We start from the raw sequence: 27,519 nt of genomic DNA, 5'->3' as shown, positions 1-27,519 counted from the left end.
TTAGTAGAAGTGGAATCCTACGCAATGTATAGTTGTGCTTTATGTGAAGTCCTGTATTATTTTGTGGTATGTGCAGTAATTACGGATGAGGAACTGTTTCTACCTATTTGACACACATTTACTGCTTGGTAGCCTTTCTATTTCAAAATATATTCATGCTTTCACCGCAGATTATTTGAGCTGACAGATACAAAAAACATACACAGTACAAATACAGTGTGTATAAATATATATATACAAACTAATTGTTTGCAGAAATCTGTTATGCAGCCATTTTTAGTCTCCCTGTTTTCATTCACGAAAATCTGTGAATGGTTTATTTTTTATGTCAAACAAATAGCACTCAGCATGCGTTTAATCCAGCCTCCTTAATGTCATCACAATGTCATTAAGGAGGCTGGACAATGTCCATGTCTGTTTGTGTCATGGGCTCTTACATGTTCAAGAAACATGTATTTGTCTATTTTATCCCTATTAAGGGTGTGTGCTTGGCCTCCACAGGGGATGTGTTCTTAGCCCCTTGAATATGAAAGTGGCTATCTTTCCTCTCGAACATCAAAAGTGGTGTGCTAAGTGAAAGATTAGCAGACCCTCCCAAGAAGAGTCTTCCAGACAAGTAGCTAGACTGCTCTTCCATCTGACTGCTTACCCCTCCCTCAAAGCTGGTAAAAGTCAAATGACAGACAGCCATTGAATTGAATGGAAAGTGAATGCCAGTAATCACATTCATCTTTTTCACACCTTTAAATCCAATATACATGTTCTGTTCTATATGTGTGGATAGCACAATTATACAATTCATGTTCAATTACTGTGTAATGACATGATCATCAGCAGCAACGAGCAAATGAACATTTTACAATATACTGTTACTGCAGAACATATTCATTGTACTGTATCGTCAACAATGGTGTGTCAGGTCTGGGTGAACAGAACGCCATGCAACATTGTGCTAGCCTTTTGGCAACACAATCTGTCTTCATTTTTTCCATGAAAGCCTATGGGCCGACTGGTAAAAGAGCAGTAGGCAGAAAACAGGCTGCATATTTACTTCCAGCTCATTTATTGTCATTATGCAGCCCTCAAGACCTCTTTGGGGGATTTCAGCCCCACAGAGAGATACCCACGATAGGAAGAAAAAAGAAAGGGGAGGGGAGAGAGTGAGAGAGAACCAGCAATGGCAAAAGAGAGAGAGTGTGCAAGAGAGCGAGGCATGTAAAGATATATAAAGGGGGGGGGGGGGGGGGTCAAAGTGATACAGAGACACAGACTGGAAACAGGGCTATGGGAGGGGTACATTCATTCATGCTAAGCCCGTGAACTTTGACACCTATGACAGAGAAACCCACTGTTTGCAAGCCCAACTTTGACGACATGAGCTCATTCATTTCCTCTCGCACGGAGCCCAGAAGACATTCAGCATTGTGACTGATAATGAGACTGCACTGTGTCTGGTGGTGGGGGATGTGATGCTGTAGGTGCCGTGATATCATATCTCGCTAGTCGTAGTATACAGTGTGGAATACAAAATCTGTTTTAAACGTGATTCACCTATTCATAAAATCTTCACAAATGCCTTCTGTAAATATAAATATCGTTAACGCAATTTGTAGTAAAATGTTTTTGATTGATTGGACACTTCATGGATGACTTCCAAATAAATAAAAGATGTCTTCTGCAGGATGGGTTCCGTAGATAGACTAAAGTAAATGAATAGTGTAAAAATAACTACTCAAGTAAAATAAATGAGTAGCTCCCTCATAAAGTGGTTTCATACACTAAATAGAAAAAAGAAACCCACTTTCACTCACTCTTCCTCAATCACTCCCTCAAAACCCTCTTTAGTAATGTTACTTGAATTATAATATTGGTAAAATGACAGACGTTCAATATCTCGGAAAAGGTAATCCGTTACAGTAACAAAAATATTGGTTCTCAGTTACTCAGTTACCCGTGATCAAGACTACTCCAGCAACCGCAAGATGGTATTACAACCCTTCCTTTCCCTTTACTTCTGTTTGAACTTGACTCATACTTTGCTTACTTCTCTCTGATAGCTCTCTGTAGGCTTACTTGAGATGGTACAGGAATTGTTCTGTGGTGGTTGGTGATGCCTCATGGCATTGCAGAGTACCTTCTGCTCTTCAAAGACTGGTGTTCTCGGCCGGAGAAGAAAGAAATCGAATTGTATTTAGCGCTGCACTCTTTATAATTTGGAGTGTGCCTAGTGTAAAGATCCTATTACACTCAGTGCTCAGTGAATGGCATCATGTAATCTTGTCAGTGTGATTAAAATGGGATGAATTAGATTAGGTTTGATTCTATTCAGTCTGTTCATTTCCTCTCTCAGACGTGTCAGGTTTAGCACTTGAGGGAAAAGGATCAAATGTACTTGTAAATAAGGTCCATCACAGGATGCAAAAGTGATGTACACTTTTTACATTTATTTTACACTGTAGTAATTCAAGTACAGGGACTTACAGTTAATGCAGTTAATACATCTTCCGATAGTGGACAATTACACTCGGGTCCACAAGTATCAACCAAGTCAATTTTAGAAGAGAAAATTAGATAAAAAAAATCCTTTTGTAGAGTAATTTTAGATACTTAAGACACTATTTTAGAAAAAATAGGTTGGACTTCAAAGGTTTTCTGAAAATAAGAATTGGGGTGCCAGGACACTGAACTTAGACTGGGCTGAGTAGGGTGGCACAGCCAAGAGAGGAGAGGGTGTACTACAGCATGCTTAGATATGGTAGGCTATCATCATGGTCTTGGAATAGATGAGAACTTCAGCCGGAAGCAGGTGTAGTGTGGACATTTTGAAAACATGTGAAGGTTCAGCAGATTGCAGCTTTTCGGGTAAACTGCAGTGGTGGAATGGCAACAGCATGGAGCACTACCAACATTGAGTTGCAGTAGTCCAGGTGTGAGGTGACAGGTGCCTGGATAATTATGCGCTTTCTGTTCGAGGTAACGTAATTTTGGGGGGAACAAGCATGTTTGTGGTGAACAAGCATGGGTTTTCTTAAGGTCACGCCAAGGTTCGCTGTACTCAGAGAATGGGTCAATGTGGAGATCTGGAGAGGTGAACATTGAAAGATGTAACATTTTACCAGAAACATACAATACAGACAGACCACACCAACAGCTACCCAGAATTACTGTGTCCAATTACTATTAACCCGCTAGTAGTAGACAGCATGCATTTGCAATGTTTAGGACCACATAACTCTTCACTGAGCTCATGGCACAGGTCCCTTGAAATCCAAATTAGCACCTAGTAATTTGTGGAGGTTAAAAACCTAATTTGATTGCTTCCTGACCTCTCCCACCCTCATGCCTAATCAGTGGTGCAAAGACAGAGTGATTCAGTGATGCTGCTGTCTAGAGTGCTGAAACAACCTCTCCCCTAAGCACATATTATAGTATTGTGTCACCCTCACTCATGTGAACATTCTCATATATTACCTGAATGCTCATTTGGATTATAAAAGAAGGAAAAAAATATGTATCACGTGGTTGCATATTAATCCTACATCCATAATGTTGTTTCTTTACAATATACTTTTTCTGTACTTTCTCCCCATGCCCTTGAATAATGTATGTCCTGTGAGACTATTGATTTACATTCACAATTTAATGTGTCACCCATTCAATTTCTCTCCTCATTCTATTAGTCTGGTCCTGACTAGCAGAGTTGGTTGAGGCTGCCGACACCCTCCCCCTCCCTCAAACCTGTCTGACCATTCTGTGAGCGGAATAATGTTGCTGTCATTGAGGGTGTGTTAACCCGGTCACAACGTTGAGAAGTTGTGGAGGGATTTCTTGGTTGCCATGGAATTGTAAAAGCTATTGACTGCGATAGGGTCCCTTTCTCTAAATGTCTTTGTAGAAGAGAACCTATTACTTTTTTTTCCTTCCAGCGGCAGTGATAGCATCTACGCCTGGTGAAAGCGTTCTCATGTCATTCTAGTTTCGTCTGACCAATAGCGCACGTTTTTGAGATTCAGGAGTGCTAAGCATCTCAGCCAGCTACGTAGTAAACGAAATTCAACCTTTGCAAACGGCTGGAGCGACAGTAACTGCTCGTAAAGGTAAGTGCATTTACTTTTCTATTATTTTTCCATTTGCCGCAGCAAATGTTTCCATCATTAATTGTTCATTAGTTGGTAATTTCGTCATTGCCTACACTCTAAAGTTGGCAACTACTGTATAATCAAGACAGGTCAAATAACCTGCTATTTGAATGACAGAAAGGACAGTCTGAAGTAATTAATAAAAGTCATAGAAAATGTAAAGGTGTGAACGCAATCAAACAGAAATCTCAAACTGAATTTAAAATGAGTCATGGCACCTGCTTAAGCCTGTGGATGTTTGCTTCTATTCTGTGTGGTTTGCTTCATTATGAAATCATGAACAATTGTTCGCTTTACATGCGTTCATCTCATTGATTTCTGTCTTTCTGAAAACGAAAGCATCCATTGATCACACAGCATGCACAGTGCTTTATGTTGCGTAGCAACACTATCATGGCCAGGGGATGCCTTGCTGAGTAAATAGTGCAGGATCGTCTTTTCAAAACTTGGACTGTATAGTCCACACCGCTCAGGGACACCCCGTGGACACCGTATTATTATAGGAGAAAGTGACCCCCGTTTTCTTATAAAATCTTCCTTCCTAGTGCAGTGAAAACCCACAAATACTTGGTATACATGGTATCTTGGTCACCATCATGGCAGGAAAACAAAAAATGGAACTGGAGAAAATAGAATAACTTATTTTTTGGCCACCCTTTACAAAATCCTTACCAAACAATACTGAAGTACTTTCATGTGTGTCACAGTGCTATGGTACTCATATTTACGGGAAAGTCTTCCACAGATGGTATAGTCTGAATCAGGAACATTTTAGACACCCTTAGTTTTAGCCTTGGAGTATGACTGTACAACCATAGTGCTGCCATTGCACCTAAGAATAACAAAGGTCCTTTATACCAGGGTATAATGTAGATCTGACTACGCTAGTACGGCCAAAGATTGTTATAACTCAACCACGAAATCCTACTAGCTGTTGCTTCCAATGGAAGGGTATTGAACAAGAATGGGCAGAACTTACAAAAGGAGTTGGGCAGTGCAAAGCATCAGCTTGTCAGATCCCATTGGGCAATATTTGCACATTCTACCATTTATTTGCCTGCCATGTTAGAAACAAAAAAACAAGAAGTTATTTTTTCCTGTAATATTTAGTCATTTAACCAACACTCTTATACAGAGAGACTTACATTTAATTGCTTACAGGAGTATTCATACCTTTGTATTATACTCTGATTTGTCAAATATTCTTCAAATAATCTTCCTTGTTTCAGATGTACTGTTTACCCTGGTTTAATGGATGCAACACCATGGCTATTTTAGGTATAACAGCAGTACAGTACCATGGTCAGTTTTACATGTATTTCTTGCTGTTCATTAGTTGCTTGTCATTACTGGTTACTGATGATTTCAGTAAAGATAAAAGAGTCAATGGTGTTCAACATTTCTGAATTCCAAGATGCTGGAATATAGTCTCCGGGATCACATACCAGCCCTTTCATCATATTCCCAAAAAGTAAATGTTATTTATTGAAAGCAAACACTGCAAGAGTGTTTTCCTTTAATCCTTATAGCAGCAACATATTTTTATTCCTAAATGCGCCAGACAACAATTTCTCCAAAGTTCTAAAACATTTGAAAAATACACTATACCCCTATTAGCCATATCATTATGACCACTGACAGGTGAAGTGAATAACACTCATAATCTCGTTATCATGGCACCTGTCAGTGGGTGGGATATATTAGTCAGCAAAAGTTGATGTGTTAGAAGCAAGAAAAATGGGCAAGCGTTAGGATCTGAGTGACTTTGATAAGGGCCAAATTGTGATGTCTAGATGACTGGGTCAGAGCATCTCCACTGCAGCCCTTGTGGGGAGTTCCTGGTCTGCAGTGGTCAGTACCTATCAAAAGGGGTCCAAGGAAGAAAAGCGGTGAACCGGCGACAGGGTTATGGGTGGCCAAGGCTCACTGATGCAAGTGGGGAGCGAAGGCTGGCTCATGTGGACCAATCCAACAGACAAGCTTCTGTAGCTCAAATTGCTGAAAAAGTTAATACTGGTACTGATAGAAAGGTATCAGAACACAGTGCATCGCAGTTTGTTGTGTATGGCGCTGCGTAGCCACAGACCATTCAGGGTGTTTGAGGAATACAACAATGAATTCAAGGTGTTGACTTGGCCTCCAAATTCCCCAGATCTCAATCCAATCTAGCATCTGTGGGATGTGCAGGACAAACAAGTCCGATCCATGGAGGCCCCACCTCGTAATTTACAGGACTTAAAGGATCTGCTACTAACATCTTGGTGCCAGATACCACAACAAATTTTTAGAGGTCTAGTTGAGTCCATGCTTCGATGGGTCAGGGCTGTTTTTGCAGTAAATGGGCGACCTACACAATATTAGGCAGGTGGTCATAATGCTATGGCTGACTTTTTACAAAACAGGTAAATGTTTGCATGTTTTTCCAGATATTTTTGTACTATTTTGCAAATGTTTTATTTATAACTTAAAGGGTTTTACACTGTGGTAGTTTAATCTATATCAGTGATCTTCAGTGCGTGGCCCGCAGGCCATGACCCATAGTGGCAATCTCTACCATCCTTGATGTGTCCACCATTGCATTAAGGGTTGCGTTATTTTATCTGAAGAACAATCTAGAAGAAGGAAACATTTTTCCAGATTTGTGTCAGAGACACTTTTATTTTATTGTGCAAACAAGTGAAAATCTTAATTGCCGCAAGTGACCTTCCTGAGGTTATGTGGTACACTTTCCTGACAGATACTCCCAGTGGCCACTGAGGTACAAGGACCATGTCTTGCTCAGTGTGCATTGGAGTGGAAGAAAAAAAATGGTGTTGGGAAGCAACTAAAAACATCTCACATTGGCAACAAAAATAGTTGTACTATCACCTGCAAAAGCACATATTTGCGGGAGAACGCCATGTTAATCACCAGGTAAAGCACATGTTTCTAAGACTTCCAGGTCGGGGGTCTGGCCAAAGCGCTGTAAATACAAATTTCATGTTTCGCCTTATGACACAGTGAGAGTAACTCATTGCCAGTGTGAATTGAAAATTATATTTACATCTTTTGTTAATTTTATTTAAATCAAATTATGTTCTGTAAAGCTATTCTTGATGTGTTTTGTTGTTTGGAATATTCAGGTGCTGAGAAATTGGCAATTTATCTAATCTGACAAGGTCACCTACAGTATATGGCCGTTATTGACAATATGGGCTGTATTGACAACATGGGTGCTATATTATCCGAAACAAAAGTTAAAACGTGTAATGGTAGGCTGCAAACTTGCCAAAAGGATGTTACCAGTGCAATTTTGTTTCACTCCAACTTTTGAATTCTCTGGCCTATAAACTCAATTCCAATTGTACTGAGTTGAGAGTTGAGAGTGGTAATATAGAAAAAATCTATTGAAAACTATTTGCATATTTGCATTTTTATAAATATTTAATAGTTGCTGTCATGTGCAGAGGACAAAATCTGTCATGGCTCCATATCTAGATCTTGCCAGGATATAAACACATACGCAGTGACAAATGTAGTGCTTTTCTTAGAGATGTTTGTGAACATTAGCTCTGTTTCATAATTATTTTACATTGTATATATTCGCCTTTCATTGTCAATATCTTTTTCTAGCTTATTGATATCTGTAAAATAGCCTAAGTTGCATCCGAATTGAGGTCATTTCAGGTGCTTGTTCCAGAACTGTCTTTCAACCTGTAGTGAAGCAACTTCAAGTTATTATTATGTTGGAAATATATGCTGATATGCATTTTTCAACAATAGTCTGAGAGTGTTCCTTTCTCCAAAAATACAGACAAATGCAAGAGTGAAATGCTTGTGGCCTCATCCACATTAATCTCTGAGTAGAGTCCAAATGATAGTGGCCCATTCACATCCATCACTGAGCAGCGTCAACATGATAGTAGCCCCATCCACATTCATCTCTCAGGAGGGTCCGAATAACAGCAGTCCCATCCACACCTCTGAGCACTGCAATCCAATGCAATCTGATACTGAGAGCCACTCTAAGATTCTTGATTACATTTCCTTATCAAATTGCATTAATCACTATCACATTCTATACTCTGGATTATGAGACAAGTGCTTTTTGTGGAGAGCACATTGCATGACAATGTGATGACAGATTTTTCTTTAATGAGTACAATTAAAGTCACATTACAAGCAGCAGATTGCGGTTTGGTATTTCGAAGCCTCTACATTCTATAATTGATTTTGAGCAAGATGGAACAGGTGATTATTTTTTGTGCGAGTCAAAAGATACCAATATGTATAGTAATGAACCATACTTGGCTTTGCCTCAGTGGTTCCACTCACAGTGTGCTATTCATTAAAACAGCTAACTAGTAAAAATAGCTCAAGGGGAATACTCAACGTTCACAAGTTTTTGTTTTGTTTAGTCTTTTCCCAGTGCGTCTTGGGGGAACATTGTTCAGAGAACCTAGGAAGAAACCGTGTCAACCATTGCTTAACTTCTGCACCCGTTTTTGGTGTTTTTCAGTGTCACTTCGTCTTTGTGCTTGTGTGCAGAAACACTTGCCAAGTCTGTTGGAGAGACTTGGTGAAGGTCGCACTTCCATATCTGGACATGATTTATTTTGAAACCTCTTTTTCTGGTTAATGTGGAATGAATCATTCTTCTTGGAGTCTGAAATATGTACAATGAGTATATAAATTTAACTACAGTACTGTATGACATCCAGTTAAGATTGTAGACCAGGTAGCTCATTATAATTCCAGGTTAAATATGGAGTCTCATGGCACTTTGTGGTGACAGGCCATCCCAAGCCTCTCAGTATTCAGGCCATTGGTGCTTTGTGCCTGAAAGTAGGTCGAATACTTTTAACCAAACAACTCGAATTAGGTCCAGTGTAATTAGACAAGAAAGGCCTCCACCACCAACTCCCTGCAGGTCCATGCCAGCTATGCTGCTATTCCAACCTCTTCTCATGCGATTTGACCACACAGAGTTCATGGATATTTTCTTTTGAGGTAACGAATTAGCATACAAAATATCATATGGTGAGAGGCTAGAGAGACAGGCTACTTTCAGGGTTTTTCAAAATAGTTTGACAACTGCACAACATACTTGTGCATGTGAATGCCATCTTGGCCAAATACATTGGCTCCCTTGCTCTTTTTTAAAATAACTCGAAATTGTTTTGAAAAAAGGCATTGAAATTGTCCAAAGTATTTGGTCTGAACAGATTTCTTTTTAATGTTAATATTACAAAATATTTCAGGGATTCAGAAACTAACTGACAAAATGATTGACACCCTAGACAAAATTATTGGTAGCACAGCCTTTGACTAAAAATGGAACTGCAACCAAGCTCTTCGTATGACCATGGAAGAACTTCATGCACCTCTGTGCTGCCAATGTGGCCCATTGTTCTTGTGTAAACTGCTCCACTTCTCCCAGATTTGAAGCATCCATTCCAACTGCTGTTTTCAGTCCTCTTCACATTTTTCTAATGATTTAGATCTAGATTTTGATCTGTAGTCATTGCTGGCTTTGCTGGCTTGCTGACAGAATAGCCCAGAATTGTATAATGAAAAATTCCTGGGTCTTTTTGAAAATTTGTTTGGAATCGTTGTCCTGCAGGAAGACCCCTGACCTTTGACACACCCAGCCTCTTGACACTGAGTTCAAAATTGTACTCCAAAATCCCTTGGTATTCTTGTAATTTCTTGATGGCATGAGTACGTTCAAGGTAAACAGTGCATGGTGTCTTTAGGCAAATTGCATTATGGCTTCCTTATGGTTTTTTCAGCATTGGGTCTCCTACTATACAACCTCCTTTCATTGAGGTGGTCGAAAACGGTGCGTGTTGAAAGTTTCGTACCTTGTGTTTGAAGGTCAGCTTGAATCTTTGTGGCTGTTTGTCAAGGTGCTTTCACCATCATTCAAGCAATCCTTTGCTGTGATCTTACATGAAGTTTTCCCTTGCGGCCATATCCAGGGAGGTTGGCTACAGTGGCATGAGCCTTAAACTTCTTGATAACATTACGTATGTTGGAAACAGGAACAGCAGGGCTTCTGGAAATGGACTTGTAGTCTTGACATTTTCAGTTCTTGGCTACTGTTCATCTTGTGTCTGACCTTCTCAGACAAATCTTTTTTTTTAATGCTAATTAGGATACACACAGTGACATAAAGATATAAAAATGTAACAGAGAAGTTCATTCCAATGTAATGGAGAATCACCTGCTTATAATGATGTGTAACTACTTCTTGAAGGTGCCAATATTATTGTCTAGACATTATGATTTCTTTGTAGAATACAAATTTAGTAAATTATTCAGATATGTTTTGGTTTTGTTCTACTGCAAACCAAAGAAATACATACAGTGGGGAGAACAAGTATTTGATACACTGCTGAGTTTGCAGGTTTTCCCACTTGTAGAAGCATGTAGAAGTCTGTAATTATCATAGGTACTCTTCAACTGTGAGTGACGGAATCTAAAACAAAAACCCAGGAAATCACATTGTATGATTTTTAAGTAATTAATTTGCATTTTATTGCATGACATAAGTATTTGATAGATCAGAAAAGCAGAACTTAATATTTGGTACAGAAACCTTTGTTTGCAATTACAGAGATCATACGTTTCCTGTAATTCTTGACCAGATTTGCACACACTGCAGCAGGGATTTTGGCCCACTCCCCCATACAGGCCTTCTCCAGATCCTTCAGGTTTCGGGGCTGTTGCTGGGCAATACAGACTTTCAGCTCCCTCCAAAGATTTTCTATTGGATTCAGGTCTGGAGACTGGCTAGGCCACTCCAGGACCTTGAGATGCTTCTTATGGAGCCACTCCTTAGTTGCCCTGGCTGTGTTTCGGGTTGTTGTAATGCTGGAAGACCCAGTCACGACCCATCTTCAATGCTCTTACTGAGGGAAGGAGGTTGTTGGCCAAGATCTCGAGATACATAGCCCCATCCATCCTCCCCTCAATACGGTGCAGTTGTCTTGTCCCCTTTGCAGAAAAGCATCCCAAAAGAATGATGTTTCCACCTCCATGCTTCACGGTTGGGATGATTCTTGGGGTTGTACTCATCCTTCTTCTTCCTCCAAACACGGCGAGTGGAGTTTAGACCAAAAAGCTCTATTTTTGTCTCATCAAACCACATTACCTTCTCCCATTCCTCCTCTGGATCATCCAGATGGTCATTGGCAAACTTCAGACGGCCTGGACATGCGCTGGCTTGAGCAGGGGGACCTTGCGTGCGCTGCAGGATTTTAATCCATGACGGCGTAGTGTGTTGCTAATGGTTTTCTTTGATACTGTGGTCCCAGCTCTCTTCAGGTCATTGACCTGGTCCTACCATGTAGCTCTGGGCTGATCCCTCACCTTCCTCATGATCATTGATGCCCCGCGAGGTGAGATGTTGCATGGAGCCCCAGACCAAGGGAGATTGACCGTCATTTTGAACTTTTTCCATTTTCTAATAATTGCGCCAACAGTTGTTGCCTTCTCACCAAGCTACTTGCCTATTGTCCTGTAGCCCATCCCAGTCTTGTGCAGGTTTACAGTTTTATCCCTGATGTCCTTACACAGCTCTCTGGTCTTGGCCATTGTGGAGAGGTTGGAGTCTGATTGATTGAGTGGGTACACAGGTGTCTTTTATACAGGTAACAAGTTCTAACATGTGCAGTTAATACAGGAGTGGAGAACAGGAGGGCTTCTTAAAGAAAAACTAACATGTCTGTGAGACCCAGAATTCCTACTGGTTGGTAGGTGATCAAATACTTATTTCATGCAATAAAATTCAAATTAAATATAAAAAAATCATACAGTGTGAATTTCCGGATTTTTGTTTTGGATTCCGTCACTCACAGTTGAAGAGTACCTGTATGTGGTTACCAAAATATTTAAAATGTTTCAAAGAAACGGCACATTTTTGCATGAAGTGCAAGGGTCCCAATACTTTTGGCAGCAACTGTAAAATAATGTACCGCATTTCTTTTTCATAGTCATGCAATCCCTAATACAAACAGAGACAGAATTACTTTTGAATCTTAGACATTGCACATTGCGTTTGCGTGTGCAGTTGTTTGTTTACATATGTGTGTATCAGAGAAAAAGATGAAGGAGAGAAGAGGGACATAGAGAAAGAGAGAGACTCTCCTGTGATGGACTAATAAGTATTTATTTACACATGAGCTTGACAACTGAAGTGGACATAAATCTATATATATTTGTCATAATCCATTTTACCTGTTGCATTAATGTTTATGAAGACAATACTGTTATGGATGGGCTATTGCCCAGACAGGCTATTTCAGAGCTGCAATCAGATTTAGTTTTCTTGTGTACAGCCCTTGTTAATGTAAAGCTGTTGACAGTACAGTGACATCATTTATCAGAATGCAGCGCAACTAGCCCAAAACCTTTGGATGCAGGCTACCACAGCGTTCTTAAAATGATCACAGGTGAGTACTAATCGCTACCTCTATCAAAAGGTCTGATGGTTCTCATTGACCTCCTGTACATCATGGCCTTATTCCATTTTTGTTTCCTGCACTGTTCTGCTTCCATCACACCCTGTGTTGCTGTTTCAAACATGGTCATATTGTTGGTTAACTATTGAGGTCCTACTAGTCTCTACTGATTAAGGTAAAAGGCGTTATTTGTCAGCTGGCATCTTGATTCCTTGGTTCTAGGACAGTTTAGGAATCTGGAGTTTGATGTGTTGAATGTGAGTTGCATTTGGGGATGTTTTGTGTCATTGAAACTGTATATCCTAGAAGTTGTAAAATAAACGTTTCTTAAGGTGATCATTTTTAATGGTTGTGTTCTGTGTTGTTTTTCTTAGTAAACACTTGAAAACGAGACCATGGTCTCCATGGGGTTTGCCCTGATTAAATAAAAGAGATACATAAATCATGAACACCGATTACACAAACTCTTGTGACACCTAGTTATACTCCAGACAGGAGACTGCATCTTATCAACTGTGTGTTGGAAGGTGTGTGTTGGAGCCTGCAAGTGCCCAGCCCTAATTGAACTTCAGCTCAGGCTTCTGTCGGTACAAGCAATTACAGTGACAATCCTGTTCCCTTTGCTGCAGGCATTTTCAAAGTACTGCGGCTCTACCTGAGCCCTCCTCTTTCATGTTTACTGCTGGTGACAGACGGAAGGAGCAGCCTGCCCTGTGTGTTCTGGAAACATGTTTGCTTACATCAAATATTCATTTATCACTCTCCGCAACCCCTGCCTGCTTTTCTAGAAATGTGCGTACTGTATTTGATTTTATTATAATGTCTGTAAAATAGACTCAGGGGAGATGTAATAGCAAAGGAATTATTCCGTCCAGCCTTTGGGTGTTGGTGGGGGGGAGGAAAAAGATGTAATGATTCGAGGTGGTGATCAGCCAGAATTCACCTTCCTATCTTATTTAACAGACCACAGTATTTTCGGGCAGAACGTGATCAATGGCGGTCTGCGCTGCACGGACAATTAATCTCCAAAGTTAATACTGAAGGACAACCCTGCAATGAGGTCAATGTTATCGCACATGTTCAGAGGTTCCTTTGCTGGAACAAGCCAGTGGGAGGGCCACAGTAGGCTGGTCTCTCTATCTGGCAAGTTCCCCTGCACACCTCGGTGCTTCAGGCAATGGCTGCGCCCATTCTCTAGTACCACGGTACTAACTAGCATGTGACGTGACCAAAGGACACATCATGTCAAAGAGTAAAGCCGTCTTTCATATTTTTTCTTGAAGTGCTCTTGTCTTATGGAAGTCCAGATTAGTAATTACTTGTAGCCACGGGCTCACAGGCCAGTCTTGCTGTATATCCGGTGTTGTTATGTGTTTATTAGTCATCATTCACAGAAGGCAGTGTGCCGTTCTTGTTGTGTCAGTGCTGAGGCATTCCTAGCTCCGTGTTATACAAGTCTCTTCTTTATGGTTTACCCTCTGCCCTGGGCCATTTGTGAAAAGCTTTTCCGTGGCAATTTTGGTCTTCTCTTGTGGTGCTCGATGAAACAGGAAAGCATCTTATTCAATCTGCCTCAGTACATGGTAAAAATGGCGACTTCAAATCAAATTTCTTTAACTGTTTCATGATAAACAAATCCACAGCGTTTTTCATCTTTGTTCAATGTTTTTTTATTGGAATGAGAACCATGACCACGAGATTAGGTTTTATTGGAGGCAGTTTGGAGCCAACTGTGCCTTTCTGAAATAACACGGTTTACTATGTGCCACTGAGCCCCGCAGTGCCTGCATGCCTGTTTTCATCCAGATTTATGGTGCCTTTGTGGTGGTCCGAATTTTCACCAGTGACTCTAATATGTGAAACTCTACACAATGAAAGCGCAGAGCATCCATAAGGTCCTCAAAGGCACGACAAAACCTGACAGCGCTAAGAGTAAGAAGTTATGCTCCTGAATGAAAGCCATGGGAATATAACCATTATTCCCATTTCAATTGGCGTCTGAGTTCCGGATAACTCATGAATATAGAAGCAAACTGAATAAAAGAGCAAAGACATAAAAGTGACAAATATCCTGAATTGAATAATGGGGATCCCATTGTCCTTGGCCGTGTGTCCTGGCGTGGAGTGTTGTGCTGTTGCGTGGCAAGGTTACGAGGACCCCCTCGGGACGTTGGAATGGAAAGGACAGAGAAGGACGGGGCAGATGGAACAGACAGACATGGGACAGGCAGATTCAGAGACGGAAAACAGCCATTGTCTCTAGAGTCATGATAAGAGCAGGTTGTACACCGTCCCCCCATTTCCGCTCAAGATAAACTGCTAGTGAAAGCAAGACAGTGTAATTCAGGGGCGAACTGACCTCACAGAGTTTAACATGGTTTAACTCTGCGTTTACTCTGTGATGAAATAGAGCGTCATAGACCTCACAGAGTTTAACATGGTTTAACTCTGCGTTTACTCTGTGATGAAATAGAGCGTCATAAACCTCACAGAGTTTAACATGGTTTAACTCTGCGTTTACTCTGTGATGAAATAGAGCGTCATAAACCTCACAGAGTTTAACATGGTTTAACTCTGCGTTTACTCTGTGATGAAATAGAGCGTCATAAACCTCACAGAGTTTAACATGGTTTAACTCTGCGTTTACTCTATGAGGAAATAGAGCGTCATAGACCTCACAGACTTACTATCCGTTGAGTTTGGGCAAAGCCATTATATTTCCGTGTTGTGAGCGCAAGCATATGGCTCTGTTGTTGAGCGGCCCGATGGGTTGACAGACTACGACAAACAACAGCAGTTTGCACAGAGATCCCACACATCCCACTGCACACACACCAGGTGTTTCCCATAACCATCTCACCCACCTGCGTTTGCCGTTTGGCGGCGTCCCATAATGTTAAAATACAACTTCTGGTTTCCTTTGGAATGAGGTATGTTCCTCATAAAAGTCCCAGCCGACGTCGGACCCGGGGACAATGACGGCGATGTAATGTCTGTCCCTCCGGCAGGGCCTGTGAGAGGGCAGCGCTATACCCGACACGTCACGTCCTTCGGGGCCCTCATTATGCAGTGTTGGGGGGTTCCACCGGGGGGGCCTGTAAGCAGAGCAGACGCCCGGCTGCCTGGGACTCTTTTAGCCAGTTATGGCACAGAGCTACAAGCCCCATGTTGGATCACTGGGTTAAGCTATACAGCAGCCCAACATCTGCTGCTCTGCATGGCAAGAGCATGTTTATCAGCCCAGTCGCGCACACATTGAAACACGGCCTCTCCTGTAAAAGAGGATCAGGGCGTAGATCAACTGTAATTAGACTAATGAAACAGGGGCATGCGAAGCGGTTGGATTGTGCACGGCTGCAGTGTGTCTGTGTGTGTGTGTGTTACCTTAATCTTCTCTTAGTCGGAAGGTCCAGGGATCACTTTGAGCCGTTATCCTTTGCTGGTTGGTTAATGTTTGCTGAGGTACGACGGCTGAAAGTAAATTACTTTATCATTTTGGCTGAGTGAGTGCTTTCAGTGCCGAAATGAGTGCTCTCTCATTTATCATAGCGATATGTTCGCTATGATAAATGATTGATTTATCAGCTCAGTTCACGATTATATGACACCCTAGGACTAATTATCTCTCAGCTGAATGTTGGGTTGCAGTTTTTATTTTTAAGTACATTTTATCTGCCAACAATTTGTATCTTGACTGCTTTTTTGTCAAATATTTGGGGGATCTGAAAATCTTTCTCTTATCTGATAGCCTGTCCTTTACTTGGGGGAAACTGCACTGATAGCCAGAACACAACTACAGTCTATTTCTTAATGTTCTGGCCCCCAGACACAGCAAATGTTGAGCAAAAGCCTTGCCAAACTGGTTGAGACTCAGCACCATCTATCAGCTAGAGGGGAACTCTCCTGCCCATTTCAACTAATTAATCTGTGGGACCACCTGGTAAGTACTGAAGACTCTTTGACCTCATTATTTTTCCAACTCCAGATTGGGTAAATAACAACATTCCTTGCTGTAACCATTAATTTCTGTGACACTATTTTGGATTGGATAGTGGGTGAGCCTGCCACTTATCACGTTCCAGAATTTACTGCTCGATTTTTGCTAGTGACATGGAAGTGGTTTGTGTGAATTGGCTATAGGTGTTCCAGAATGAGTAGGTCTTCAGTTTCTTATAGATTAGGGGACCCACCACTAACTTAACTCCATGATGTTTTACTTTTCGAGCAGTTACTCTGATATTCTCAATGATGTCCCATCTCAGTATTATCACCCCTCTAGGCAGGGCCCACAGTTATCTTCTGTGATGATAGTAAATGTATCACTAGCTTTGTTTCCTTTCACATTTTGAAAATGTGCAAAGAAAATAGATGCAGCCATCGCCAGTGTGTTTGCATTTATTTCAATTGTGTTGTGAAAAACAGCTGATAATTAGGAATAAGAATATATTCATTATGTTCTAATATTTTGTGGCAATTTATGGATATGGTCAGTGCCATGGTGAAACTTCATCAGCACCCAGTTCAAAAGCCAGCATCTGTGATGTTATAGGGGTGCCTTATGCACATGGCATGGGAGACTGTGAAGTCCAGACCTGTCACCCACTGAAAAGATTTGGCGCATTATGAAATGAAAAATACGACAAAGGAGACTGTGAACTGTTGAGCAGATCCTATATCAAGCAAGAATGGGAATACTTTTCATGTTCAAAACTACAGCAATTGGTCTCCTCAGTTCCCATATGCTTACCGAGTAGTGTTAAAAAAAGAGGCAATGCAACATAGTGGTAAAAATGCCCCTGTCCCAACTTTTATTATACATCAAAATGTATTTTTCCAAAAACAATTACATGTCTCAGTTTCAACATTTGATATGTTGTCTTTGTACTATTTTCAATTAAATATAGGGATAGATTATTTGCACATCATTGTATTCAGTTATTATTTGCATTTTATGCAGCGTCCAAACTTCCAAACCGAGAAAATCTTTTAATTTAGTAGTGTTTCTTTGTTTGAAGAGATAAACCAACTCTACATAACTCTACAGGCTTCCAGTACACTCCAAGTAGTTCTCAACTGTCTGTGTCAGTGTGGAATGACAGGGTCATTCAGGGTCATTGTCATGTGGAAAGATAAACATCTTTTGTGGGACTTATTCTCACAGTCAAAGCATGCAAACTGATACCGGATGACTCCATTAAACCATTAAACTATATTTCCTTCTGTCCCTCGATTAAGTAATTTGTAAGTACTTTTGATTAGATTCAGATTTATTCATAATGTTTTCATTTTCATTTTACATATCTTCTTCCAAATAAACTTAATAAAATGTAATCGAATCCTGCATAATGATAAGAATTTGGGACAGTAACCACATTGAGTTCCATCTGTTGTTATTAAGACTGTAACTTCATTTTCCTTCCTCAGAAGAATTGAGAAAAAGGCTTTATGTCATGACAACGCTATAGTTCAAATATATATTTGCCACCCAAATGTGCCATTCTAGTCACAAATTGGCAAATAGCATAGAAGTTTGATCTCAATGATAAATAAAGTAAATGGCATTTGCTTATCAGTGCAATGCAGGTTCCCTGAACATTGCAACAGATTGACCCTACTGGAGTCCATGCAACAAAGAAGTGTACCAAATGAGCATCTACTAGAATAGTACTGTTTAACAAAATTTGATAAGACTTTAATGCTTTGCTTTCTGTTTGTCCATTTAAATTAGCAATTACACGTGCCCTTATGTTTTCATATTCTGTTCAAAGTAAACGGTCTATAAGTAGCATCTGTGCCATATTTCTCGCTGGAATTGAGCTTGGGAGGTATTTCATTCTGTCTAAGCCCCAAGAGATACTTGTGAGTTGTTGCTTATATTTTCCCTGCAAAGTTTCTTAAAAACCGCTTACACTGGAGCTCTGTAGATAAAAGCATTCGTTGTTTTGAGAAGCGATCCAACAGCGTGCACCAACCAAGAAGGAAACCTCTTGAAGGGGAGGGGTACGAAATCAAAAACAGAATAGTAATGCCATGGAAACAATGATACATAAATGTAAATATAGAAATGAGCAGAGATATACTGTAGATGGAAAATGGATGCTTGATTTGCCTCACTCTGTAGAGAACCTGTTTAATTCCAAATGTATTAAAATTCTGGGCTCAACGGTTTTTCATACAGCCAGCACACTGACAGTCCTCACTCAATCAAGTGCTTTGGCTATTCGAAATAGCTGTGAAGCTCCAGGCTGTGGATTTGAAAAACAAAACAACAACAACTGATCAACAGAGTTGATCTAAGAGAAGTCCCACTTTGATATCTGGGGCTACTGAAGGTCAGGAAATGTTCCCATCAGTCTTTGGTGAGAGCGACAGTCCCCCATTGGATGGGCAGCCTGCGCTTGCTTTGTGCTGTTCCTTTGACATTGCCAGTTTCCTGTAGTCTCTCTGAGTGGCTCCGTGTAGAATCCTTCCGGTGGGAGCAGCGGGGAGGACTTCTGTTGCATGATTCACCTCAGACGCTACATCAAATAAGGACGCAGTTCCCGATTTGCAGGTCTTCGTTGTCTCCTTCCGAATGATAACAATCCATGAAAGGAATTTCCAAAGTTTTACTTTGTTCATGTCATTCCCATTTGAAGAGAGAGAGAGAAATATAGGCATGGCGATGCAGTACATGTCCAATTGTCATTAGCATAATGATCAGGATTAGACCGGCATTGTATCCAGTGCTGTCATCTTCAGTTGTCTTTTGTATTTCAGATCAAACTGTATTCTGCCGTTTCAGGCAATCATACAGTCTCACCAATTATTGTCTGAATACGACCCATTATATCTATTCAGCGTCAAACACAAAGGAGTTTCTCATGAATGAATTAAACACAAAATCCTGCGTGAACAGAATATGTCTGAGACCAGAGGCGTTACCGGGCTCTGTCTGCAGCTCTCGTTACCAGTTGACATTTAGATGCTCCAGAACCCCTTCGACATGCACATAGTAAGCAACGCACGGGTTGAGATTCCCAGACAGGGGGTCATGATAATTGGGAGAGCGCGTTGCCCTTACAATAAGATGACAGGTTGTACGGAGGATGAGCTCTGAGTTTATCACCAGAAAGCAGGTATGATTGACAACCCAAGGCCTCTGGGACTTGCCAATTCCCAAAGGCAATTACCCATTGGCCTCTTCCCTTCTTCTACAGCCTAACTAAATCATTCAGGCTTCCTGTTTTTAAGGTATTTTACACCTCAGTAATTCTCTCTTACTACTGTTGGCTGCAGCTGAGCCAGTTTCCATTGGCAACATGTGCCAGTAGGGACACGTGATAAAACGATCAGAGACTGCAGTGCCGGTAGCTTTAGCCCAGATGCTGTTGTGTGTTTGCCCCGAGGACAGCCTTCTTGCTGATCAGACACTTTCCTGCCCCAGTGTCCCCTCCCTTAGGTTAACTCACCTGCAGTTGACATGTTAGGAGCATGTCCTGATACTCCCTGGACCACCTGATGGCCCCCTCTAGCAGCAAGGGGCCTGTGTTTAGGAAGCCCCCCGTTTCCTGTCGGGGTTCACCCACCATCGTTGGAGGCGGAACTAGTTTTGTGGAGGGCGCCATGACCATGGTCACCCCCTCCCCCCACCCACCCGCTGGTCCATAGCTAATGTCATTACCGACTCACAGAGGCTTTCTCAGTAGCCTCCCTCTGTTTGCATCTGAGAGTGAAACAACAATCCCCGATCACCCCACCGCACTGAATCCTGCCACCTGTGGTGTGAGTAGAGCTTGGGACTTCTGATTTCAAGTGTGCCAGCGCGCCCATTAACCCTGCATTATCCTGTTTCCTCTATTCCAGTGTATCAAGGGCACTCGGGCAACCTCTTCCCCATTCATTAGAGAATGGGTCGCATTCCTTCCAGTGAACATGGACATGGTTTGCTGGCCCTCGAAAAGCTTTCGTTACAATTGTGCTTCTGAACAGTGGCGCCACTGTTCGCCCCCATATACATAACCCTCATGGTTCAGCCTCGTTTGGAACAAATATACTCCTCCTTGGCAATGGGCCCCACAGCCCAAAACATGAAGTAAACAACATGTAAATTCACCCCCTTTGGCCCCACATGTGTGTCATCGGGGGGGGGGGGGGGGTACTTGAGTTAACATTTTAAACTTGTCGAGTTCTGATGGAGCATCTGAGGTGATGATGAGGTTTAGAACACGATGTTCCCCTCAGCCCAGTTTGTTCTGACCGAACCCGTGTGACATTCGTGTCCTCCATTTTAGTGCCAGCTCATTGAGAAACGCGGAAGCGGGCTTCCAGGCCGACGAGCTCAGTGGGCGAAATCGGTTATGTACGATTTTGGTTCAATTCCACCTCATGAATTCAGCTGAGAAAATCAACGAGAAGAGGCTCTGTGTCTATTTCAGCGTCGCGCCTCAGAGTACCTGTGCGTGCGTACTACAAAGAGGATGAGTCAAATCGGTGTCCTGTTGAGTGTCTCCGTGTTGTCAGTGGAGTCACGTCTACCTGTCAGTGAGCTGCGGGGCTGTGAAGTGGAGCTGGGACTGTGTGAGCAGACACAGAGTGCTAGTACTGGTGCTGCATGCTAAGGGGGAATTCCATTACTTCGCTCAGCCAGGGAGATCATTCTGCTCTCGGCTCAGACAGGAACCAAAGGGGATTTGTTTTCCTCAACGAGAGCAGCAAATAATATCAAAATGGTTTCCCCCCACGGAGCGCCCGACACGCGGGCCTGTGTTTCTCCAGCTCCCTGCTGCTACTGGCAAGAGGGAAGAGGCTGACATAGAGAGACGCTCCTCTCAGTCACCACTGGGCACTGTCGATTTGCTGTCGGGGGAGGTTGCCAATTTCAGTCTGATGCTTTGATTTGTTCAATTTGTGGAATCCAGACACTGAAGTGTACAAGATTGCATTTCTTTTTCTAGATTTGATGTGATGGAGAGTGGTGGGGGGATTACTGTTCGGGGTTTGGAATTGAGTGAGTGCGAGTGCATCGGTGTGGTGAATATACTACTCCTAAAAGAACCCAGGCCTTTACATTGAGGAGGCAGCAGCCGACTTGATCAAACAGGGTTGGGTCAGACAATGAACGAACGGTCTGGCCGGTCAATACCGTCAACGGAGAGCCGGTGCTTTGACTGGCCACAGCAATGACACAGTTGGCTGACCGGTTCCTGGCTGTTGGGCCGGGGAATGTGGAGAGACATTCCCATCTGCAGCACAGACCCCAGAGGAGGATCCCATTGTCAGGGGCCTTGAGGCTCTGGGCTCAGTATGACCAAAATGCAGAGCGCAGCATTCTAGAACTCCAGCAGCCATCATCATTAGAGCTCTGTGGCTCCAGACTATAATGTTCTCCCTGCTCTGTTCTCTTCTGCCACCTCGGCAATTTCTGAAGGCCGCTGTGAAGCCATGAATCAATGGGCTATTAAAGGTGGGCCATATGGACAAAAATGGGCTATTAAAAGTGGGCGATATGGACAAAAATCCATATTGCAATACAGTTCAAAATGGACACGATAACGATAAATAGAACAATACCTTTGTAATATTACTCTGCGCCAAATGCTCATGGTTGTATTGCTCTGTTGTCATTTGTTCCACCAACAAATCTCACGTAGTAGCAGGTTTACTTCATTTCAAATGTCACATTTCTATTGCACCCACTACGTATAGGAGTGAATGATTAGACAAATGAATGCGTTGCACGTAAATCCTTTTTGGGTCATCATCACAGCTGTGTATGCCATGTTCCTCGACCCTTTTTAGGATGCACGGAACAGCTCCTAGAGGAACAAACCACAGTGAGTGGATCAGAGGTAATGTCCTCTCTCCACCAAACCCACATCCTCAAAGGCGGCTAATTGGAGCTTTTTGTCCTCATTTATCTTCATTTAATGACTGGAAAGAAGATGGCGTTGTTTACTGGTTTCAATATTGAGTGGGGGAGCGGGCCGGGGAGGAGGAGGGGTGGACAGTGGAGCCAGTGTTTGGCTTGGGGGAAGGGGATCTGGAAGTTGCTGGTGAGCTTAAGGAGGCGCTATCCCTTGACTCCTAATTACATTGGAAGAGATTTCAAATATCGTGGAACATACCTCTTCAAACACCACTTCAGTGGCTTATAATGGAAGATAGGCCAAGTTAAATGAAAGATAAGTGAAATATGAATAGGAAAATAGGAATGAATGAAATCAGTTAAAGGTTTATACCCAGAATAGCAGTAAAATTACATATGCATTGAAAAAATATATTATGAAACAAATTGAAGATAACAGGCAGACATTAAAATATGGATTTTCTTTTTTTTTGTGTTGGCAGACAAAAAAAATCCATAACAATATTTCATCATTATGTCCATTACGGCATAGCATTGATATAAAAACATTATCTTGATGGACAGCTGCACCACCTGGTAATGCACATATTTATTTTGCAAAAAACATTTTAAAACGTCAAATACTGTAGTCATTTAATCTTTCTAAAAAAAATGATATAAATTATAAATTATATACTCGTTACATAGTCGTTACCATAGTCTATTCAATTTACAAATAGCATTTTGTCTTTACAGTAAGTTTTCAACCAACATGCTAAATGTGCTGTTAAAACTAATATTAACAACAAAACCCACACTTTGATGCTCTTTTAAGACAGGCTCTGACAACTCTTCATTAGATTGTCAGAGACAGAGAAAAATGCCCAAAAGGCCAGTAAAGATAGAAATGTTTTCTCTGGAATATATTGACCATGGCAACACTAATGCTGCTTCATGACTGAAGAAAAAATATTTTGAGAAGCATCTGAAAAAAAGTGTGTACTTTGAGGATAAACCTTTAAGATGATGATTATTTTCTTTGATATTGCCTTACAAAGATCTATCGCCTTCATTAGGATTCTGTTGATTGCCATTTCTTTTTAATCAATACAACGCCATAACAAAGCGCATTAGTCAACTGTTAGTCATTTTGAAATGCTTTAAATGCATTTACTTAATTTAATTCCAGAGATTGATGTATAGTATAATTTCCCCACTTTTGTCATCTTTGTGAAGGAAGTAGTCATATAAATTTCTACCTGGCGAAATGAACTGTTTGCAAAGTCTGCAATCATTGTGCTTAGCTGCCTTCCCTTTTTAGCACACTCATCCCCTCCTCCAAAGGTACACTTTACAAATCAATAACCTTTCAAAGTAATTTAACGCTGTTCGCTCCAGAGAGGTTGAGGTCAATTCACTCCATGGTCATTGAGGTACTCATTGAGTCAATTTGGTTTAACCTACTGTTGTTGCTTTTGAAGAGGCTGGTTTTCCATAGTACCAGGAAGAAACATGTTCAGTTGCCAACATTTCTTTCTCTGTGTATGTATTATATTAGGGAGTGATTGAAATTGCAGGCAGCCATGAAAGAAACACATGAGGCTGTTGCTCCTGATTTGGCTCTCGATCAACTTGGGACTGCCCTCTGACAGTGAATGGGTCATCTCAGGCTGAGTCTTGACATGATTTCTATCTGTCATCTGGGGCATCGTTCATAATTGTTAGCCTGTGGCTGTACTGTGGCCAACCTAATGCTGATCAATACTTACAATCCCACGGATCGATGTCCAGAGTTGTCATGCAGAACAGAGGTTCTGATCCCTGACTCTCGTTGGCTTATTTGTTTTTAATGGCATTCCCCTTTGATTCCTGACCAGAGATTAGGTCTAATCTTATTAAAACGGCCTGGTTTATATTCTGTGGTAAAACCTTTAGGTGCACTGACATGAGGGAGCCTTCATTTGTCCAAGGCTGTGAATCTTTAACTCCCTGCCTCTCTGTTTATCTTTTCTCCTTATTGCCTCCTTAGATCATCACATTTTACTGAGAAAATGTTGAGCAAACCCAGAACCCGATCGTTGGTGTAGCTGTACAATCGTATGTTGACTCAACCTGACATTTTGTTGATCAAACTCACAGCACAGTTATTTTTACAGCAAGTTGCACAGTAAGTACAAATCTCTTTAGAGTCAATGGCAACTGTTTTCTGAAAGTCTTGTCACAAAAACAAACAGTACAGCCTAACTGATGGAGTGACAAACTCCATAATTATTTTCTTTCAACGGAATCGCTTTTCTGGAACACAAGGATGTTTTTTCTGTACAATGCACGAAACCTCTAAATCTAAATGTAAGACGAGTACCAGGTAAAATAGATATTGATATAGGTATTCTTTAATGCCATCCATATGGTGATTAGCCAAAATATTGCAGTTCAAGTAGAGTTATTACCAGTTTGCCTACACCTTTGAAATTCTGTCAGATTTTCACAAGTGCATAGGGTCTAGAGTTGGTACATTTATTTGGGATTAGGCATTAAAGATTTTAATTTATTCAAAAAACACTTCCAACTTCATTAGTTGAGCCTTCTTGATGACCCGTTTGGAAATTAGATTCAACTCGGAACAAAAGATTGAACTTTAAGGCTGCAGTTCAAATGCGAAGTAGACAGCTCTTCAGCCCTACACCCAAAACCCTTGAATGAAAATGTTACATTGTCACATCAGAGTGTACTTGTGAGTGCACTTGCCTTAGCAAGCTAACCAGATATGCACTTCACAAGGTGTCTGACCAATAAGGTTTGATTGATTCTCACACAAAAATGTAGTCGTGTTGATTAAATTTGATACCTCGCAGCTACTGGGTTTGACACTTGACTACAGTTTGCATTGAATTGTTGGCGACCCTGCAAGTGAGCAAAATTGTTCACTCCTCCGCTCGAGCTAAATCAAGGCCAGAGGGGCGCTGCTTTTGTGAATTGGACCAGCACTTGAGATTGGCAATCAAAACTGCATCCAGTTTTGAAAGTGATTCCCAAGAGTGAAAGTGGTGAGGGCTTAGGGGGTAAAAATGACATGATTGTGCAGACTGAGAGTACTACAGTCTGAGAGTATCAAAACTCCTGTGTCCTGGAACAGGTGCAACATTTCCAAAAATGTATCAATTAGATTTGTTTGGAAACATTTGGAAACATTGTTATTCATGTTTGTGTAGCAAATTATTCATTTACCAATGCTTGTGGAAAAATACAAGCTATAGAAAAAAATATCTAAAAAGCAACCTACAATCAAACGTCCTGGGAAATAATCATCTGTTTCTGGGCGGTTTTAGCAACCAAATGTAGCTTTGCTCAACAAGCCTGTCCAAATTCAGCTCACTTTGAGCCGACTTTGTTTATCATTCAAAAAGTTGACAGCCATACCACCAGGTGTAATAACATTGTGAGTTTGCTCAACATTAAAACATATAGCAAGACTAATATACAGTGTTGCCTCCAAAAGCAAGTATGAATTGGAATTTTTACTGTAAGCAAAGTTTGTTCAGTGAAGGCAAGAGCCTGGCTGTTGGCCAGTAAATTACAGTTCATTTCAAAGGGATGACATGGCCCATGTGGCAAATGGCTTATTTGCATATTTGGTATGTCTGCTGTAGCTCTGATTGGCTATGGTACACCAGTCTGTGAAGAGTCTGTGCATGGACAAAACTGACACGTTTTATTTATTATTAGAATTATCATTCAACCACAAAGTGATGCTTGAATAATAATTGTTTTACCACACTATATTGCTATTGAATTTTCACAAAATAACTTATTCTACATCCTTCCCACCTTTCTCGGGAAATTACTATAATAACTGCACATAAAATTTGTACTAGGACGGGGGAGTTATTTTAGGAACCACTGTTCTCGGTCTGAACATTTACATAGTAAATAGAATAGTGTTTTTCTAAAGAAACATAATGTTGGTGAGAGATTTGAATGTTGGTGAGTTAAATTAGAATTTAACTGAACAAAATATAAAAGCAAAATGTAGTGTTGGCACTCTTGGTAAATATGTGTAAAACCAACTGTGGAAAAAAATAATATTCTGTTTCTCCTCTTGATCTATCATTCAAAATGTAAAAAAAAATATTATCTTCAATTAAAGTAAAACAATTGAAAGAAAAAATACATTATTATAATGGAATACATATTTCTCAAATAGATATGTGCCACAATTGTTGCCCCCCCCTTCATGTAATACCGTGTGCAACCTCCCTTGTCAAGATAACAGCTCTGAGTCTTCTCCTGTAATGCGTAATGAGGTGGGAGAACACATGGCAAAGGGTCTGAGATCATTCCTCCATACTGATTCTCCCCAGGTCCTTCAGATCCTGAGCTCCACACTTGCAGACTCCTCTTTAACTCATCATACTGATTTTTCTATGGGGATGAGTTCAGGGGACTGGGATGACCATGGAAAAACCTTTATTCTGTGGTCAGTGAATACTTTTTGTGTTTTGTGATTTTGAGATGTGCTTTGGGTCATTGTCCTGCTGGAAGATCTAACAAAATGACCCAGTTTAATATTATTGGCAGAGGCTGTCAGGTTTTGATTTAATATCTGCTGGTACTTGATTGAGTCCATGGTACCATGTATCCCAAAATGTTGTCCAGGGCCTTTGGAAGAAAAACAGCCCACTCAAAGATCCAAAACCATTCTTCACAGCTAGGGTGTAAATGAACATGTTTCATTAACATTTAATGTTGTTGAACTGCGCTTCTTTTTTGGAGGGTAATTTACAATGATGGCAAACAAACTTAGTTTGATTTAACACATTTTTATATGTTCAGCTGACTGTAAGCAAAGATTGTAAGGGAAAACATTTCCACCATTGAACTAAATATTTTGACCTTATAGCAACTCACATAGCAACGTTGAAAAGTGAGTGTTAAAATTTGCTTCTTTGTTTATCTCTCTGATCGTTCATAACTTCCGTTCCTTCGCTATGGACTCATTTGAATTACCTATTTGTCAGGATGTTTCCAGTTAGACAGGGATACAATATAATACTATCAATGACTATGGATTAAAGGATGAGTGGGATACCATTGTAATCTTCACATTGAT

The 27,519-nt window shown here is 41.0% G+C and overlaps 1 protein-coding gene across 5 annotated transcripts in view; it reads left to right on the top strand.

The window, feature by feature from the left end:
• Positions 1-3,770: 3,770 nt before the first annotated feature.
• chl1b (cell adhesion molecule L1-like b) overlaps positions 3,771-27,519 on the top strand; it is an 86,406-nt gene continuing 62,657 nt past the window's right edge. For 4 of the 5 annotated variants that reach the window (XM_020055847.2, XM_020055844.2, XM_020055845.2 and 1 more), the window contains exon 1: positions 3,772-4,097. The gene's annotated coding sequence lies outside the window, so the exon portion shown is untranslated. Of the gene's footprint in view, positions 4,098-27,519 lie in introns of all 5 variants that reach the window. The other variant, XM_034287326.1, reaches the window with a different exon arrangement.

Source organism: Esox lucius, chromosome 17 (assembly GCF_011004845.1).
Source record: "Esox lucius isolate fEsoLuc1 chromosome 17, fEsoLuc1.pri, whole genome shotgun sequence".
NCBI classification, from domain to species: domain Eukaryota; kingdom Metazoa; phylum Chordata; class Actinopteri; order Esociformes; family Esocidae; genus Esox; species Esox lucius.
Note: the sequence above shows the minus strand (reverse complement) of the source record. Positions and strands in the feature narration are given on the sequence as shown.